The sequence below is a fragment of the Panulirus ornatus genome, chromosome 25, assembly GCF_036320965.1.
Source record: "Panulirus ornatus isolate Po-2019 chromosome 25, ASM3632096v1, whole genome shotgun sequence".
NCBI lineage: Eukaryota > Metazoa > Arthropoda > Malacostraca > Decapoda > Palinuridae > Panulirus > Panulirus ornatus.
In genome coordinates, this window is record NC_092248.1 from 8177892 (window position 1) to 8192510 (window position 14619).

A 14619-nucleotide genomic window follows, 5' to 3' on the forward strand; every position below is an offset into this window, starting at 1 on the left:
ATAACCCACATATTCCATATATTCCACCAACACCCATACACTCCACCATAACCCACTTATTCGAGAAACCAGAAGCATTCAGTCCATCCAATAAGTACAACCTAGCTCACCAGCCCACCATTACCTCAGCCGTTGATGCTAAATATAAACAGTGGCTCAGCTGTTTGCAGGCATCAGCTGATCCGCCCGTCTGGCCTCAGCCCCGGTAGTACGGAGAGCCAGGTGGACGCCCACACCCACGCCCACATACACACGTACCCTGCTTCACTCTCTCCTCACCTGGCTCTGTGAGCTACACCCTAGGACCACAAGGTCGATAATCCTCGGTTTTCTTGCGGGTTTTGCTGCCGTCTGAAGCGGTTAACGCTATATGGCCTACTGCAAGGTGTTGCTCTGTGTGTGTGTGTGTGTGTGTGTGTGTGTGTGTGTGTGTGTGTGTGTGTGTGTGCGTGTGTGTGTGTGTGATGCTGTGTGTTGGTGTGACTGTACCATAACACCAGGATACCTGACTCAGGTGTCCTCTGGTTGTCCTTAACAACCAATTACGCTACATGATGGTGAAGACCTGACCCAGAACACTACCACAACCCAGTCACCCACAGAAATGATTCTACACTGCAGAAAACAAAATAGTAAACACTGAAAGAAACAAGAAAGGAAAAGGTGATAAATACAGAAGAGGGGGACATTAAGAAGACTGAGGACAGGAATGGGTAAAGAAATAAAGAAGAGATAAAGGAAACGAAAGAGTAAAAGCCAGGAGAAAGGGAACAGAGAGCAAGTCATTTGGAAAAGGAAGACAAAAACAGAAGCAGCAAGAAAAGGTAAAGTGCATGACAAGGAAAGAAGAAAAAGAAAATGACAAGGAACAGCAATACAAAAGCCAAAAGCAAGTAGATATAATAAAGAAAGAGAAAGAGTCACGAGACAGAAAGTTAGATACAATAATGAGACATAGAGACACGAGACAGAAAGTTAGATATAATAAAGAAAGAGAAAGAGTCACGAGACAGAAAGTTAGGTGCAATAATGAGACATAGAGACACGAGACAGAAAGCTAAATCGACCAGAAGAGACAGAGACGAGACAATCCTTCACATGGCGAGGACACACCCAAGGGTGTGTGTGTGGGGGGGGGGGGGAATACGTCCCGAGAGAGAGAGAGAGAGAGAGAGAGAGAGAGAGAGAGAGAGAGAGAGAGAGAGAGAGAGAGAGAGAGAGAGATTGTGTGTGTGTGTGTGTGTGTGTGTGTGTGTGTGTGTGTGTGTGGGCTGGCCAGACAGAGTACAATGGAGGTCAGGGAGGAAAGGAGGGAGGAGGGATGGAGGAGCCTTGCTTCCTGACTGACGGTACAGCAACATCAGACTGTACCCAATACAGCGCCTGCGTCTATAAATAACCGTTGCACCACTAGAGGACAATTCTCATGTAAGACCCAACCAGGGTGAGGACCTTATTGCACTTCCGTGTTTTCACCTCGACCCAACAATTACTTCAAGCTTGGCTCTCGTTAGTGTATGTTGCATGTTCCCTCCAACACTCCCACATGCCGTAAATATCAAGTGGTTCTTTTTTTAAGCTAACTGTACACAGCAACAGTTCTCTTTCTCTCTCTCTCTTACTCTCTACGTGTTTACAACCATGGACTATAATAGATCTACCACACGAAACCCCTTTCTTCTCAGCACATATTGTTTTAAATTCATTGTTCACTAAACTCGTGCGTTCACTAAAACTGTAAATCAAGTTTCATTTTCATTTACACACGCATATTTTACCCGAGTTCAAAAGGCGACTTGCAGAAATATGAAGCCCATACAAAAAATAAAGACACACACACACACACACACACACATATACAGTAATTAGCGTCGCTGACCATGATCAAGGCACGGGCAAGCCTGAGTTCGAATCCTGGGCACGGCACTCGGCCCACAGTCAACCCAAGCATTCATCCTCCCCTTGGGGTTGGTCGATGAATGTGAAACTGGTTTAGGCCAGGATGTGCATGTGTACACATATGAGTAAAGACATGGTCCATATGAACAAGGTTAAAAGACGGGGCAACACAAGTGTACAAGCCTCTCCTCGTATCACCTACACAGTAATAAAAAAAACAATAATCACACACAAACACAACCATAACAAGACCACATCCATAAACGCAAAACAAACACTTCCATCGAACAAAGGCAATGGGGCTGTCTACTCAACAGTTCATAAACAAATGAAAAGTACATCTTAACCTTAACGATGACGTAGAATGAACTCTAAAGTACAGTGACATACATCACAGCTACTGACGCGGGCCACTTCAAACCCGCGACTCGAACCCTGCACGCAAATGCGTTATTTCGGGTGATCGATTCCCCGAGTGGCAAGAAGACGTTCGGTGCTGTGATTCTTCAACTCGATCTCAAGGTCTGGAGATTATGGCACGCTCCCTCGTCCGTTCCGTTCAGGGGCTGCTTTTCCCAGACTCCCAGCAGGAGGTTTAGGGGGGGCGGGTTTCCTAATGGTTCTTGGAACCGCTGCTTTACGAAACAAAGTTGTGGGTCGTAAGGATGAACCACTCGCCCAGCATCGTCTGGAGATCAGAGCAACTCCTTGTGAGACGACCATACGAACCTACAGCATCAAGGTGCACGACAAGACGGTCCTATAAGACAAAGATTAACGACCCTACAGCATCCAAGGTACATGAAGGTACAACCACTTCAGCACGACGGTACGAAGCCCGGAGCACAACGGTACGAACCTTTAGCGTGAGGGTACAATACTTGGCTACGATGTGGCCTCAACTTCCTTCATGTGTCCCTGAGACCATGTTTCCCCACTTGGAATGATCGGTTCTACTGCAGGGGTAGGTGGTGACCAGCCCTATGAAGGAGGTGTCATGGCTTAGGGCCCGTGAAAGACAAGCTTCGAGCACTGGTTGTTGCTCGCTGCCGTTCCCATCTGACAGATACGTGAAGTGGCAAAGAGACTGATAGAAAGCTAAATAATCAATTCGTCAAAACTGCGTCAATTCTGACTTAAAAATATGGAGCCTGACCAGCTGCCTTCACTTGAATATTACATCAAAAACACTGATTCCCTCGCCACATCTTAGCACAGTTCACGAGAAAAAAAAAAAAAAAATAGCGACACACACGATACAGTAAGATATTAATCAATATGTTCTACAAATCACCGAAATTCTACTTAGCGAACCATCTTACAGCGCCCTCGATCTCAATTCTAGGAAAACTTGGATACAAATATTGTACAGGTGTGAGGAGTATATCCTGTGAAGCTGCAACTCCCACTTCTAGGAAAAGACATACAGATTATTTCTGATATATATATATATATATATATATATATATATATATATATATATATATATATATATATATATATATATATATATGCTGACCTGTTTACGACACACACAAATACACAGACTCATTCACATTTTAAACCAACGTATTCCCGATAAGAGTGGACGCCTAAAATTCCCACCATACTGGGAAGCACACAGCGTCTTAGCTACTACAAGGTACTCTCGACTTACACTTAACATCAGATTAAGCTGTGATCCTTACCTTCCCGTACACACCCCCAGGTGATCAACGGGTGACTTAAAGCCTACTCACCAGGGACCGTCCGTTCCGGATCTTGAACCATCGAGACAGAAACTACTGCCATCACAACACCGGATTGAAACGTACACGAAAAGGACACACAAGAGAGCTTCTTACTTAACATCATGGGGCGTCTGGGCGCGGAGTCCATCCATTACCTGCCTGAACGCGACCTTCTGGGAACACACGGGTCTTGGGTACACACACCTGGCTCCGAACGCACCCACATGAGACTCATGAACACCCTAGTCCCACTGGGCGGACCTCTTGCATGTACCGGCCTAGTGACTTCACCTCCAGAACTTAAGCCAAAGACCATGTACAAAAAAAAAAGGACCCTCGTCTACAAGGAAGTGTTTACGTAGCTTTACGGGAAGTCATCATCTACCCAGACAATTAATGTCAGGCCCTTGAACATGGCTGTAGCATACCTGAACACGACGGTACGACCCCTGAACACAAGTTGCCATCCTTGAACACGACGGTACGACCCCTAGCGCGACCGTAAGCGTCAGGTCAAAAGCCAGGACGTCATTACCAGAAGCAGCAGGGTCGTGCTCAAGGATAGGCCAAGAGCCATGGCAATACTAGCCACACACTGTACAACCTAAACCCACTTGGAAACACGGACGTCTCCCGTCACTCGAACCACCAGGATAAAATGAGAAACTCAACCCTCCACAACAAGGGGAACACGTCCTTAATTAAAGACACTAAACGACCAGTCTCCCACCGAGAAGGCAAAGTTTAACGAGATAAAACTCTAGAAAACGACTCATCTTTACGTTGAACTACACTGAGGCTCAACAGAAGACGACCGCCACTTTGTCTCTATGTGTAAATATACCTCAGTCGGGTGTCCATATCTGTGGCAGATGCTACGAACGAACACTTATGTCGCGACTGTACCTGAAAAACATTATATATCACTTTTACGAACAATATCATAATAATTTACACCGTGGAAATAACTCGTGCAAACCCTGTTGTTAGTGTCTCCAAGCGTTAACAGCGCCACACTCAAAAAAGAAAGTCCCTTCAACTCTTAAAATGATCTTTGAAGATACTCCTTAAAATCCCCCAGCGTCTCAACATTATTCGTACGACATATATTTAAGACATTATCCGTAAAAACATTTACATTCTCGCACTCACACGTCACATAATCTGCATACGTGTTTTAGTAATTATATATATATATATATATATATATATATATATATATATATATATATATATATATCCAAAAGAAGGAACGGAGAGGGGGGTCGGGTGAGGATGTTCCCTCTGAGGCCCAGTCCTCTATTCTTGGCGCTACCTCGCTAATGCGGGAAATGGCGAACAGTATGAAAGAAATATATATATATATATATATATATATATATATATATATATATATATATATATATATATATATATATATTGGAAACGATCACAATTTTGCGCGTGATCAAGATATTCCTATGAGTCCACGGGGAAAATGAAACACGATAAGTTTCCAAGTGCACTTTCCTGTAATAATCACATCATCAGGGGAGACACAAGAGAGAAATAAAAGTCAGTTGATATACATCGAAGGGACGAAGCTAGGACGCCATTTGGTAAACATGTTTACCAAATGGCGTACATATATCTGGCGGTAAAGATAAACCCACACAGCACACATTTTCTGGTAAGTAATGCATAAGTATTTCGCCATACCCTAAGCTCGTAAATTCTATTATGTCAATCATGGTACGACCTTCAAGTTTCTTGTGTGAGGATTTTGTACAAAGTAAGATACCTGACGTTGGCCAATGAGTGACACAACCTCTGGGTAAGTCTAGGACCACTAGTGAGCGACACAACCTCTGGGGAAGCCAAGGACCACTAGTGAGTGACACAACCTCTGGGGAAGCCTAGGACCACTAGTAAGTGACACAACCTCTAGGTGAGCCTCGGATCACTAGTGAGTGACACAACCTCTGGGTAAGCCTAAGACCACCAGTGAGTGACACAACCTCTGGGTAAGCCTAGGATCACTAGTGAGTGACACAACCTCTGGGTAAGCCTAAGACCGCCAGTGAGTGACACAACCTCTGGGGAAGCCTAAGACCACCAGTGAGTGACACAACCTCTGGGGAAACCTAAGATCATGCAATTACTTCAAACCAAAGTCACTCATAAGAAGCTCTTGAGTTTTGTTCTTTGAACGTAACGCGTCACAGTATCCTGTAGGACTTAGCCGCGCTACGAATATAAGACGTTCAAAGTAACGACGACACAAGACTGGCTCAACCTGTCAGGCATCTCTGCAACCATGGCGGACACCCGCTGATCCCCCTCCACCTGAGCCCTCTGACCTATGCCAACCCTGAACCTGACCCCCTCCGACCTGTGCCCACCCTGAACTTGACCCAGCTGACCTATGCCAACCCTGAACCTGACCCCCTCCGACCTGTGCCCACCCTGAACTTGACTCAGCTGACCTATGCCGACCCTGAACTTGACCCCATCCGACCTGTCCCAGACTCTTAACTTGACCCATCCGACCTGTGCCAACCCTAAACATGACGTCAACCCTCCTCCTCTAACCTAGCTCTGTCATTATTAACCTGGAATATTCCCAGGCATTATCAACCTGGAATATTCCCAGGCTTATCTCATCCTGGCTCACCGCTGTCCGCAGCCATACAGACAACCAAGAACTTCCACATTTCGACCCGTGAGATATCATACCCTTATCAGGCAACGTGAGAAAGAGCCTACATACCACATTTCCTTACCATGAGCTCTCGAGGCGTCACAGAGCAAGCAAGCAGAAACACAAAACGAAATACTGCTCTTACACCTATGACTTTACCCCTTCAAGTGTAGCTTATCGTACACACATATATATCTTCCCACACCTGTCATCTGTCAGTTATCCTGCACAAACACACCGTCTTGAGAGTGACTTTCCCTTCGTAAATCACTCCAACGACTTCCACGCGACGTATGTCTGGCCCCGCGTCACTCCACTGATCTATCTTCCTAATTTCCCCCCATCGCCGGTGAGGGTGACGGGTAGACGCAGGGAGTGTGGTGGTGGTGGTGGTCTGTCGCTGAGGGTCATCTCAGAGGGCGGGATGCCAGGGTCATGATCAATGATCGAAGGGAACGGAGAGGCGTTCAGTGTGGGAGGCTGGTGCTGTGAACTGACACGTTACACTTTAATCATCATAATGTTCGAACTGAGAGAGAAAAAAAATGTCTTTGTATCACCATGGAAACACCTGTTCACTTAAAACTCCACTAGGGATATGTTGGAGATATAGAGGGATGAACCGGTGTGCCAATTGCATCTGAGACAACTGGTGTCCGTAAATTCTGCCTGTGATCCAAGTGACAGACATAAGTCTAGCCGTTTGTTTATCTCTCGTCATGACAAACGTATGTATAACCGGGGCGTGTCTCTGCTATGATCCCGTTTTCTACCATTAAGTGCACTTGATGAAGAGACATGCAGACGAACTTGACCTCTGAACTCTTGACCGCGGATGTACCATGTGACCTGGGGACATTAAAGCGGACCTGGAGAGATCACACGTTAATCTGAGGAAGCTTAAATAAACCAGCGAGCCAATGAAAACCCAACGCACGCCTGAGCTGCTAAACTAGAAAAAGAAAAACATAGCAACTATGAGGGTGGGTGGATTAAAGTAAATCCAGATACACGAAAGTAAACCAATGAGGGGAGACTAAAGTAAACCGATTGACGAAAGTAAACCAATGAGGGGAGACGAAACTAAACCTGACGAAGCCAAAGGACACCAGAGAAGACCGGAGCACGCCAGGGGGTGACTAACATATTCTGGAACAGTTCTACAGAGGTCTCCGCTTCGTTCGTCTTCCATTCAACAATCACAGCGCCTCACACAGTGGCGGCACGGGCTCCCTACTCCTCCTCCTCCTCCCCCTTCTTCCTCCCCAAGAACTCCCCCTCCCCAATCGCGATGCCCAACCTGTAGCACCAGTCATGCTCCAAATGCACGACAGGTCGCTACATGACCCAAGATGCGCAACGTCGACGCGATCTAACAGTCTAGACACGAGAGAGAGAGAGAGAGAGAGAGAGAGAGAGAGAGAGAGAGAGAGAGAGAGAGAGAGAGAGCCTTTCCTCACGCATCCCCGAACGACCTCTGACTCTCAGGGACGACTGGACATCCCTGGACGACTTCTATCAGTTCTAGACGACCTCTGACGGTAGCCCCTCCACGACCTCGAGACATGTCTCGACGACCTCTGACGGTAGCTCCTCCACGACCTCGAGACATGTCTCGACGACCTCTGACGGTAGCCACTCCACGACCTCGAGACATATCTCGACGACCTCTGACGGTAGCCCCTCCACGACCTCGAGACATATCTCGACGACCTCTGACGGTAGCCCCTCCACGACCTCGAGACATATCTAGACGACCCCTGACGGTAGCCACTCCACGACCTCGAGACATATCTAGACGACCTCTGACGGTAGCCCCTCCACGACCTCGAGACATATCTAGACGACCCCTGACGGTAGCCACTCCACGACCTCGAGACATGTCTCGACGACCTCTGACGGAAGCCCCTCCACGACCTCGAGACATATCTCGACGACCTCTGACGGTAGCCCCTCCATGACCTCGAGACATGTCTCGACGACCTCTACCGTACTTGAACGACCTCGTCGATACACGAACGACCCCCAGACATACTTGGACCACCATTACCCCCACCCCTACACACACCTACATTTTCCCTATCTTCCCCCATCCCACATACCAACCCCATCCCACACCCCTTCCCCGCCTCACATACCACAGCTACCCCCCACACCCTAACACGTGCGGCCGTCAGCCTGGCGCTGGACGTGCCAAACCCTCTCCTCACCCAGCTTACTTAAACATTGCTCCTGAGCCACAATCACGCGAGACATCTTTCAAAAAAAAAAAAAAACTTTACTAATGAAAAGAGCAAGAGTATGCAGACTACTTAAAGATTTACAATAATACATACATACATAAACACGATAATAAAGAACAAATAATGACCCCAAATGGATCAGCGGTGCTTTAAAGGCACCGGTCCATAATGGAACGTCCTTGCCGTGTGTGTGTGTGTGTGTGTGTGTGTGTGTGTGTGTGTGTGTGTGTGTGTGTTCTGCCACGTCCTCTACAGAGCCTCTTAAAGACAATTTTTTGACACTTATTGATAGCCCTCTCTAACACCCCCACCTGTGCCAGTGTTAACCTAACTGCAGGCGTAACCTATGGAAGTACTCAGTTCTGAAGTCTGTAATCATCGCCCGTATTACGTCTATAATCACCGTCCGTATCATAACCATTACCTTTACTAGTCGTCATGATCAGCCGGGATCAACCCTTCCAGGACGCCTGACGATGGACGACCCTTGGATGTGGTAGTCAGGCCATCATACCCAAGGGGTGTCGTCTATCGTGCTCTGAGGTCGTCCAGTCATGCTTAAAGGTCGTGTGAGGTCGTAGTAACAGTACGTACAGGGAAAGCCAGCTCGAGACAGTGAGAGAGGGTGGAAGCTTCCTCCATCCCGTGCAGTTATAATGGTCCTAATCCTCTCGCTGACACACTCTCGAAATTCCTGAAGACCTCATCATTTCCTCTCACCCGTGGCTCCACCGAGGACGCCTCGCCACAATCAATATCCTTGGCATTAATCTTACCTCTGATCAGTTCTCGCCCACCCACCCACTCCTGAGACCACGTCTTCCTCCTTATCAAAAGCCATGATTCTCCTTTAGGGGACCGTGTTGTGTCTCTTCCTCCAGAGAATGAGTACCACGTGAGTACCTGGTGACTACTTAATGAAGCGGCTACTTCAGTCCCTGTACGGAGGACTGGTAAACGCTTTCGAGGAGCCATTAATTCCTCCTTCCTACTCAACAGGTCTTTAAGTGAGCAATTTACCTTACCGACCCTTCCACGTCTCGCATCACGCCTTTCAAACCTCTGTCTGTATGGCAATCTATTTTCTTTTATCCCTGTGACCAGTTTTCGCTCACCCATCACCCGAAAGGCAAGTAAGTTTCTCAGATACAGGGATTGTCAGGATCCTGAGGACTGGCTAATTCAGTTTCTTTCTCTAGCTAAACTGTGGAATGTTTGACCTCCGTGTGTTTCCCCGACTCTGACCGTCCGTCTTCCTTAAAGAGGAGGGTATGTCATCCTATAAGAAAAAAGGGGGGGAGGGGGGAGGCGAGTGTCTTTTTTTCCCTCCCAGCAGACGTGAGTGTGTATGTGTGTACAAAGTCATCGGTGCCTTTTCAGGGAACAAAATTCTACTGAGTAAACGACTTGGCCTCCCAGGCATACACGGCTATCATTTATAAACTATTTAGTATACTGCTCTTATTCTTTTTATAAGGATATGCGCTTTGTGTGTGTGTGTGTGTGTGTGTGTGTGTTTGTGTGGTACGCTGGGAATGTTGTGCGCTGGAGTGTACGTGAGGCGAGCTGCTGTATAAAAAAAAAATAAAATAAAAAGTGGTATGTAGCGTGGGGGCCGGGCGTAATATTCGGGAGCAACGTGTTATGCGCTGTTACAATGTCGTGTGTTCAGCTGGGTGTGTGCTGGCTGCAGGATCCTCCCAGAAGCGCACTAGGTACTGCCTAATGTGTGTACTGTCACGTAGTGTTGTATCAAGAACTTGCACTACAAGAGATAGAGAGGGGCTGGTGATAAAGATGTTCAGTGTGTACATCCTTAGGAAACTAAAATAAAACACTGTTGCGTTGCATGATCACTCATCTTACAATCAAAAAAGGAATAATTTAGTTAGAAAGAATTCAGAAACGTTCTACAAGCAAAAGATGTGAAGAGTGAAGCTGGAGATGAAGGCTCAACATGGGAAGGACAGATACCAGCGAGTCCTAATGGACCATGACGAGGTTACCAGCGGTCATAATGTTATTTGTGGTAAAAAAAAAAAAAGGGGGGGGGGAAAGATAGCAGGGCAGAAAGCATCTCACAACCCACCACTCCCATCTGCTGAACAACAGCCGGCAGGAAACCAGCTGGAGAAGTAGCACAATGTATTACGGAAAACTATTCAGCAGTGAAAATTTTAGTGAAGCGTGAATGAAGTAAAGTTCCCTATTACATACACAGTCAACCTCCCCGGGAAGGAGACTCAAATCTCAAACAGTAAAATCAAGAAAAACGAAGTACTGAATGTTTGATATGTAACAAATTTCTCCTAAAACAGACCTATTTACTGATGACAGGTACCAATGCAGCATTTATCTATCCTTGATATAAAGGTTGTAAAAATCTTATATGGAGGTACAGTAACCCATTTCAATGTTTTGCAACTCTACATCTAAAAGAAATTAGCTTTCTATATCCTCAATAAAGGACAGTTTCCATAACTGACAAGTCGATCAACTGGTCAAAATCGCTGAATTTTCCGGCAGTCTCGCTTCGACTAGAGTGGCCGAGGGAGGGTGACGGCTGGCCCAGGCATGAGGGTGGCAGGGGGGTGGTGAGCTGGGAGAGGTCGGGTGGGCCGGAGGCATGCTGGCAACGGCCGACGGGGAGTCGTGTTTGTGGCCAGCTATTTATTGTCATTTGGCCCGTCCCCTGGCCGGCCTCCAGCACCTGGCCCGCATCACCCCGCGCCCATCCACGCCCACGCTACAACCACAACTACTCTACTTCTGCAACCCACTCAACAGTTAACTACCCTAGTACACCCCTACCCAATCAGCAACCTCTACGAACATACCAACTAGACAACCACAGCTAACTATCCTCTCACGTCCTACTCATTCACCAACCAAACCAAATACCCTCCCACACCCCTAACCACCTGACAACCACAACTAACTACCCTCCTACATCTATATACCTCCCTCTTCTTCCCCACCAATCAGTTACGATACCCACCTCTGTTCCATCACATCTACCCACCTTCCCATTATTGATCGCACGTAACTCAGAAGCGTCCCTACCGATTACGTCCTCCACCAACCACCCAAACAACGCTCTCACAACCCATTACATCCCCACCGTCCACCTTTATCACACCCAATCACCCATTACAATCATTACCAACCACCCTTAAAACACTACAACCATCCATTACATTCACTACAAACCACCTTTATAAATCTCCAACCATCCAGTACGTTCTCCATCAACCATCTAGTACATTCCCCACCAACCACTCACTGCATTCCCCACCAACCACCAATATTTGAGGAAAATATTGACCTTTCAAACTCCTTAGAAAAATCAAACCATCTAGGACTCTAATAATTAGAAACTACTAAATCAAGGGCTACTGGAGGTCATCTAGAAAGTGCTATAAGCTGTAGTGAAGGACCTCTAGAATTTTATCGACACCCCCCCCCCCCCCTCGACATTTATCGACCCCGTCCACAGTTCCACCGACCGCTGGGGGAGACTCTTATAACGACCCCTGAGGAGACAATTAGTCTACGAGGTAAATATTACATAGCTTCAAATATGAATATTATACATGTTAAATCATCAAAAATGAAAAGAGAAACAATATTGTCTATCAGTTACTTCGATCATTCATTCGAGATGAAGTTACGAACAAAATCAGTTACTGATTCAAACTGGGGTGAGTTACCATGTACAACAAAATGTATCAGTTGATTAATAAATACATTTCAAACTCTCGTCAGCAGGAAAAGTTGAGAAGGTACTACATGAAATAAACATCTAACCTTCTTGATTTAGTCCATAAAAGAAATGTTTGAGAGAGAGGGGTACATGAGATATAATATATCAGTTCATTAAGGCAACGGTAGGCGTGGCTTGAGGAGCCGCAGCGTGGAGACAAGCGAGGAACAGCTGGCTGGACGCGCGGGTGGAAGCCATGGGCTAATACTGTCCTGCCTTAGAACCTGTGGAGGGCAAGCAAGCAAGTAGGCTAGCACGGAAGTAGGAAATGTGTAATGGACCGGCCATATGACTTAACCTTACCACAGTCCTACGCGACCCTTTGAGCACGACGGGACGACCCTCTGGTCACGGAGGTACGACTCCCTTTGAACACGATGGTATGGATTTAGGGTACGACATCCTCTAAGGATCGCACCGTTATGTCGTCTTTAAGGGTCGTATACCTACGTGCTTAGGGGGTTGTACCGTCGTGCTGCTTATTAAAGGTCGTGCCGTCATCCCTTAATTATTACGACACGAATTAATTTCTTCCTTAAAACAAACCAAATCAGTCGAACAATAAAAGCTAATGTACTAATATACAACTTGTGTCACCATAACCATAATAATCATTATCTATCACCAACACTATAAACTACTCTTATCTGTAGCCTGAACACCAAAAAAAATAACTTTCCAGCTTACATTTTTTTTTTCAAAAAACTGAATTTCAAATAAAAGTTAAATATACATACATATAGATCAAACTAATGACTCCAACTCACGTCATGTCACCTTCGATACCCGGTGAGTCTACGAGGTAACTGAGGTACACTTGACAGGCTGGGTTTACAATTCCTAGACGGGTTGGTTTACTGCAGGGCGTCACTAGACGTAGCCGGAGGCCTGGAGCCAAGCGATACGAGACTGGTGCACGGGGGGGGGGGGGGGGCCACAACCACCTCCAGGGTGTGGTGCACGTGCATCCCAGGACTGACTAGAGGGGGAGGGGGCGTAGGAGGAGGAGGAGGAGGAGTCTCCTCCCTCACCCCGGCCCTGGTGGGGAGCGGTCCAGCCACACCCGACCGGCCGCCATCACCACACTATTTTCAATGAAGGAATCTGGCGCGCCAACACCACCACCAACACTGTTGTACTTCTTTCTTCATTCATCAACGTACAAGCTACTTTCATAGGTATACCTTAGTAACTCCTGATTGCCAGTCTTCATGGCAAAGACTTACAAAAAAAATTTCTTTCGATTCTTTCACATTTTCATTCTTTAGGCTTCAGATATCTATTTGGTCCAGCCAACTTTGCACCAGTCTAATCCATTGCTAGACACCTGTTAAGAGGAAAACAGCGCCCTCTAAGGCAACCACAAGGAAGGAAGCAGGAAGCAAGGATGCATGGCCAAGGAAGGGAATCTGGTAAGTCTACACGTGAATATTATCAAGAGTTTAAGACATGGTGACGTTCAAATGATCCTAAACAGAATCCCAGTCAGTAGGGACAAAATCTTTTTTTTATATCCTCCGTGGATCTTCACTACAGCTGTTGAGTCATCTACCATTTAAAGGGGGGCTGTGACAAGGCCAACCAGTAAACATGGTTCTCACCAATAACTACGGTAAATTATCACAACCACATCCTAGATATGATTAACAAGTCTTTTTTTTTTAACTACCTTCAATTTCCTAACCATTCTCCTATTTGACATATTCAACGCGACGGTACGACCCATAGAGCACGATGATTTGAACACTGAATACGACGGTACGCCCCTTAGGTATGACAGTCCTAACCTATGGCCTGACCCTTAAGGTCAGGTCAAACGCCAAGCCATCATAGCAGATCTTCATCCTACCCTAAGAGCTAGTCAATATATGAGTACCTGGGTTAGGCTGGTGTCCGTGTGTGTGTGTGTGTGTGTGTGTGTGTGTGTGTGTGTGTGTGTGTGTGTGTGTGTACAAACAAGAGTAATGGCATGGTTCACACATACAGAATGTTCACAGACTGGGGCAACACCAGCGTAAAACTCTCCCCGCGTGACATCACCAGCGACACAAACACGCGCGCGCATGTCGTCATTCGTTGCGAGCGGGCGGGACCAATCTCGGGGTTATGCCTTTGACAACACTCCTGCGTCAGGAGACACGAAGCAATTCGTGCGTATTTAGCATCACAGAGGCTGCCGGTGGCCTGACCTATGCGACCGCTCTCTTCATTAACCCGGTCACCTCCAGCAGCCTCCTCCATTTGCCTCCAACCTCGACCCATCTATTTACGGCAAACAAAACAAGAACAATGACTTGACCCGCC

The 14619-nt window shown here is 46.7% G+C and overlaps 1 protein-coding gene across 2 annotated transcripts in view; it reads right to left on the minus strand.

The window, feature by feature from the left end:
• Positions 1 to 14619, minus strand: part of Mrtf (Myocardin-related transcription factor) — a 174486-nt gene that overhangs the window by 134512 nt on the left and 25355 nt on the right. Inside the window, exon 1 of one of the 2 annotated variants that reach the window (XM_071677450.1) lies at positions 13083 to 13100. The exons of the other annotated variant lie outside the window; for it this stretch is intronic. The gene's annotated coding sequence lies outside the window, so the exon portion shown is untranslated. Of the gene's footprint in view, positions 1 to 13082; positions 13101 to 14619 lie in introns of those variants that run through there. 2 annotated transcript variants of the gene reach the window in all.